We start from the raw sequence: 6,000 nt of genomic DNA, 5'->3' as shown, positions 1-6,000 counted from the left end.
GTTCCAGGACCACCAAGGCTATCCAGAGAAACCCTGACTTAAAAGAACAGAAATTAAAACAAAGGACAACTTTCAGGAGTCAGTTCAGATCATCAGGTTTGGTGCCAAGCACCTTACTGCTGAGCCGTCTCACTGGTCCTTACTTTAAATTAGAACAAACAACATTGTTCACAGTGTTCACAGGGTTCTGCAGGGTCCTCCGCAGAGGGCGACCTGATGACAGCCACGGGGCCTGAACTCCTGTGGCCTTCATGACTCAACAGTTTATTGGCGTCCCGGGAGCAGGAACACTTTCCCTTATTAGTGACAATAACGATGACCAACTGTTGGTCGTCTATGATCTGCCAGGCACGTAGGCACGTCACCCAATCCCTGAAGTGACCCCAACGGCTAGAGTCAATGTCCTCATGGAGACACTGGAGGGCCAAGTCCCAAAGCCCACGGAGCAGCTCCTGGCTGGCGTGACTCTGAAGGCCTCTGCCGGGGCTCACACAGGGGCATCTGCCCAGCTCTGTGGTCGTGGAGTCTCCCAGGACAGTGACACCCGAAGGGGCTCCTTTCCAGGAAAGAAATCCTAGCAGCAGCGTTGGTCTAGGGGCTGTGGTATTGACATCTCTTCCAAAAGTCCTAAGCCATGTTGCAGCAAAGAGGTGAGTTTTAGACCAACAAGGAAGTTTCTAAGCTGTAGAAGTTTCTGGGGCTTGTTTGCTTTCTCATGTGATCTCTGACACTGCTGATCAAAGTCTTGTGAAACTGGTCCCCGAACAAAGTCCTCCTGGACATGGCTTGGGATGTGTGTGGCGTGATGTGTGACGTAGAGTGCTCACGGCACATGACAGAGCTGCGCTCACATGTCTTCGGGCTTTGCTGGTTTAAGATTAGGAGCCATGAGGATGAAGCTGTGGCCCTCTTTCAAGAGGGCATAGGGCATTATTATATTTAAGCAACACTTTCTGGTACTTTTCTTGTTTTGGTTTGTTATAGGAAACAATAAATATTCTGTAATTTAGACTCCCATGAACCTCAGTAGGTAGGTCAGGCTGACCTCCAACTCAACCCTCCATCTAACGCCTGCTAAGCATTAGAAGTATAGGAATGAACCATTCTTTTTTCTTTTTCCTTTTCCTTCTTTCTTTTTTTTCTTCCTCTTTTCCTCCTTTTTTTCTATGATGTTGCAGATGGAACAAACCCTTATGAATGCTAGGCAAGCAATTTATACTAGCTCTATTCCTAGCTCCTTAATTAAAAAAAAAAGTTAAAATAAATCTTTTTAAGTTGCCTATGCTGGGCTCCTCCTTGTGACGCTTCTCAGTTTTTAGTTGGAGGGATTACAGGTTTGGGCCGTCTCTGCAGACTAATCCCAGTCTTTACTTGGTGGCTGTCTATTGTCACCCTGTCACAAAGGATGTAGGCCTGAGCGCTCATACATCCTGGACTGGGAGAAGGTTTATCGTTACCAGGTGAGAATTTGGTCCTTTCTGTTGTCGGGACCTCAGCTGTCCCGTTAATGTTACTTCCTGCTTTATGCTTGGGAGTGTGTTCAGATGCTGTTAGCTCCAGGGTAGACAGAAGTCTCGGGGCTGGGCAGTTGACTTTTGGGGCATGGCTACTTTTCAAACCCCTCTTTTATCTCTCCGTGCTAAGGACTGAATCTAAGGTCTCAGGCTTGCTAGACAAAGGCTCACCCTTTGCGAGCATCTCTAGCTGGTTTTTGATTATTTTATTTTTGTTGTGTTTTGGGAGGTGATTCCTGTAGCCCAGGTTAGTCTCAAAATTGCTATGTAGTGGAGGATATCCCTGAACATCTGATACTCTTGCCTTCACCTCTAAAAGTACTTGGATTACAGATGTGGACCCAGCTTGGTTTCCTCTCCTCTCCTCTCCTCTCCTCTCCTCTCCTCTCCTCTCCTCTCCTCTCCTCTCCTCTCCTCTCCTCTCCTCTCCTCTCCTCCCTTTCTTTTTTTCTTTTTGGTTTCGGTTTTTCAAGACAGGGTGTTTTTTTTTTTTTAGATTTATTTATTTGTTTAATATGTATACAGTATTCTGTCTGTCTGTATGCTTGCACGCCAGAAGAGGGCACCAATTCTCATTACAGATGGCTGTGAGCCACCATGTGGTTGCTGGGAATTGAACTCAGGACCTCTGGAAGAAGAGTCAGTGCTCTTAACCTCTGAACCATTTCTCCAACCCCAAGACAGGGTTTTTCTGTGCAGTCCTGGCTATTCTGGAACTCACTCTGTATACCAGGCTGGCATCAAACTCAGATCCTCCTGCCTCTGCCTCCCTAGTGCTGAGATTAAAAGTGTGTGCCACCACCGTTAGTCTCTACGTTTTAGAATTTTATCTCGTTACTCTTGAGCGTGTGTATGATGTGGGGATAGTGACAGAGCACACGGGGAAGTCAGAGGACAAGTTGTGGAGTCAGTTCTCGCCCTCCCTCTTTCTGTGGGTCGCCACCTCTGTTTCTGAGGAGCTGGTCTGCAAGGTTTGGAGAGACTAAGGAGGACCAGCCTGTCCTTACTGTACCTTATTATACCCCATCCCAGAGGGGGGGTCAGCTGGCCTAAAAACCTATACAGGCCTTCCTTGTACATGGGGCTCTGGTCTGATCTGAGTGTGGGTCTGTGTGTGGACTTCGGCTCCTCGTCTGTTTGTGGTGACGCTCAGATATCAGTCTCCAAAGCCTGGGGGACTAGGATGGGGTTAACCACCTGAAGGTGACTGAAACTCCCCTGCAGACAGCAGCGCCACTCACTGAAAGAGGAGAGAAGAGAGCACAGCACACTCAGCGTTCCTGAGTCCTGGGAGAGGGGCAGCAGATGCGGGTGGAGACATTGCTGGAGAGAGGAAGTAGCTGAAAGCTGAAAAGTTCAGCCAACAGCGAGTATGCCGGCTCCTCTGATGCCAGGGAAGGCTGAGGGTTTCAGAGGCGTGGGGCTAAGGGTCTGGGAGGAGGTGGGAGGGCAGCCAGGCTCTCAGTCTTTCCTGACCCTCCAGAAGCTAAGCAGTTACATCCCACACCGGCTTTCTAGATCTCTACTGACTGGTCACGTGCCAGCCTCAGCAGATTTCCTCTCCAAGCAAGTTCTCCCTAGGTTACAACATGTGGCTCCTTTGCATGGATGGATAACCTCTGGTTCGAGATTTCCTTTCTGAAGGCTTGGGAAGGCTCACAGCAGCCGGTGCACAAAGCTACAGACATCTGATTTTTCACTTTTTTCCTTCCTTCCTTCCTTCCTTCCTTCCTTCCTTCCTTCCTTCCTCTTTCCTTTTTTTTTCTCTTTGAGACAGGGTTTCTCTGTGTCACAGTTCTGGCTGTCTTGGAACTTACTCTGTAGACCAGGCTGACCTTGAACTCAGAGATCCACTTGCCTCTGCTTCCCAAGTGCTGGAATTAAATGTGTGCACCACCACGCCAGCTACATCTTTTTATTCTTTGTTTCTATCCTTCTTGTTTTCCCTTTCTGCAAAAACTTAGCTCTGTGGGTTTTTATTCTACTGCATGGACTGACTTTGTGGGAGCCTGGTTTGTTTAGATGCTTACCTTTATAGACCTGTATGGAGGGAGGAGGACCTTGGACTTCCCACGGGGCAGGGAACCCTGAATGCTCTTAAGACTAGAGAGAGAGGGGTAGGTGGGGAGGGGGAGATGGGGCGGGGGAGGGAAAAGGGAGGCAGGGAAGAGGTGGAAATTTTTAATAAATAAATAAATTGATTAAAAAAAAAACTTAGTGCCGGGCTGGAGAGATGGCTCAGAGGTTAAGAACACTGGCTGCTCTTCCAGAGGTCCTGAGTTCAATTCCCAGCAACCACAGGGTGGCTCACACCACCTATAATAAGATCTGGTGCCCTCTTCTGTCATGCAGGCAGAACCCTGTATACAAAATAAATAAATAAACGAACAAATGAATAAATAAATATTAAAAAAAAAACTTAGCGCCTACTGTATACCAGGCAAGAAGCTTGCATTCTGGGGAGGGTGCAGGCACAAAGCTGTCTTGTGTGCACCATCCCTCATCAGTTCTGTGCCTCGTGTTTACTTGTGGATCGACAGTAGGGGACGGGCAAACATTTGAAGTCCCCAGCCCCTAATGGGAAAAATATTCAAAACACAGAGGGGCTAGTGTGAGAGCTCAATGGGTAAAGAGGACCCCAATATCTGAGCTTGATCTCCAGGATGTACTTGGTGGAAGGAGAGAACCAATTTCCACAACCTGTGCTCTGACCTGTGCTGTTCACACGGTTCTACCCATGTAACACACATACACTCACATACAATAACACACATGCACTCACACACAGGAGCCAAAAAGAAGGAGAAGTGGGGCTGGAAAGTTGCCAGAGGAGTTAAAAGACTGGAGTTTGGATCCTAGCTTCAAAGAGGGGAAGTTCACCAATGCCCATAACACATATGAGTGACCCACCTCCCTCTTCTGGCCTCTGAGGTCACTGCAGTCACATGTGCACCCTGCCTCCCCAACCCTACCCACAAGCACACACTAAAAATGTCAATAAAATCTTGAAAGAAAGGAAGAAAGAAAGAAAGAAAGAGAAGCCAGGTATAGTGATGCTTTCCTGTACCTGCCCCTGAGTGGCAGAGACAGAGGATCAGAAGTTCCAGACCAGCCAGGACCACATACATAGTAAGGCTGCTGTGGGAGCTCCTTCAGCCAATAGCCTTTAAGATACCAGCCCAACATGGCTCCAGCCAGTACCTCCACTATGAGGCTAGACTCTCAGAAAATTAAGGAATGGGGTGGATCCAGCCATCAAAGCCACTGTTTTAATCCTAGCCATATTGCTTAGCAAATTAAAGACTTGTGTGATCAGAAAAAGAGAGATATACAATAAAGATAGATTCAGACAAAAAAAAATCCTCTAAGCAATTTACAGTGTATTTAAAATATATGTAGGCTTGGGAGAGAAAAGAAAAAGGATAAAGTCCTTAAAAAAAGAAAGAAAGGGGCTGGAGAGATGGCTCAGAGGTTAAGAGCACTGTCTGCTCTTCCAGAGGACCTGTGTTCAATTCCCAGCAACCACATGGTGGATCACAATCATCTGTAATGAGATCTGGTGCCCTCTTCTGGTGTGCATGTGTACATGCAGACAGAAGACTGCATATATAATAAATAAATTTAAAAAAGAAAGAAAGAGAGTAGCTGGGTGTGGTGACACACACCTTTAATCCCCACACTTGGGAGGCAGAGGCAGGTGGATCGCTGTAAATTCAAGGACAGCCTGGTCTACAGAGTTCTAGGACAGTCAAAGATACACAGAGAAACCCTGTCTAAAAAACAAAAATAAAAATAAAAGAAAGAGAACTTCAAATAAAGCCACATAAAGATGGAAAATACACAGAGAATCTGGACACTGTATGTTACTGTGCTGTTTTTGAATTGTTTGATGGCTGAGGAAGGAGCAACAGCTGCTAAAAGACATTTGATTATAAATGCTGCTGGATTAATCCAACATATATATTTCAAAAATGCCTTGACTTCAAAATTTAAGTCAAAAGATATGTTACTTTGGAGAAGAGGTTTTGCTTTTGTTTCTACAGGAAACGAGAGGCTGTGGATTCATTCTGGGTTAAGAAAAATCAGGTTTGATCAAGGAAGACCCCCAGAGAAATCTCCGATAGGAATGGATGGCCCAGATGATGCAGTGTTTCAGAGGGCCTCTGTTGGAGTTTCCTCTGAGTCCTACATCCAGAATGGCCTTAAGACTACTGGCTGAGATGATCACGCCTCACAGAATATTCCAGTTAGGACTTGACCATAATTCTAAATTTTCTTTAGGTCCCCATAAGAATATCAGTGCCCCCAATCAGTAGGAAATAGCCTAGAAAACTACGCCTAACACTCCCAAAAAATGGATTGTGGATGTTTATCTTTGTTTAGAGTGTTGGTTACAAGTTGCTATGAATAATGGTTAATAAAATAGCTAAACAAAGGAGATTAGATTCAGAGTTCTTGTTTTGAAAAAAAAAAGTGTGTGTGTGGG

The 6,000-nt window shown here is 46.0% G+C and overlaps 1 long non-coding RNA gene across 2 annotated transcripts in view; it reads left to right on the top strand.

Moving 5' to 3' along the window:
- The first annotated feature begins 322 nt into the window (after positions 1-322).
- Positions 323-6,000, top strand: part of LOC146891352 (uncharacterized) — a 31,077-nt gene continuing 25,399 nt past the window's right edge. For both annotated transcript variants that reach the window (XR_015735205.1, XR_015735204.1), the window contains exon 1: positions 323-650. This is a non-coding gene — a long non-coding RNA (uncharacterized LOC146891352). The remainder of the gene's footprint in view (positions 651-6,000) is intronic.

The sequence above is a fragment of the Myodes glareolus genome, chromosome 17, assembly GCF_982192425.1.
Source record: "Myodes glareolus chromosome 17, mMyoGla1.1, whole genome shotgun sequence".
Taxonomy (NCBI): Eukaryota; Metazoa; Chordata; class Mammalia; order Rodentia; family Cricetidae; genus Myodes; species Myodes glareolus.
Note: the sequence above shows the minus strand (reverse complement) of the source record. Positions and strands in the feature narration are given on the sequence as shown.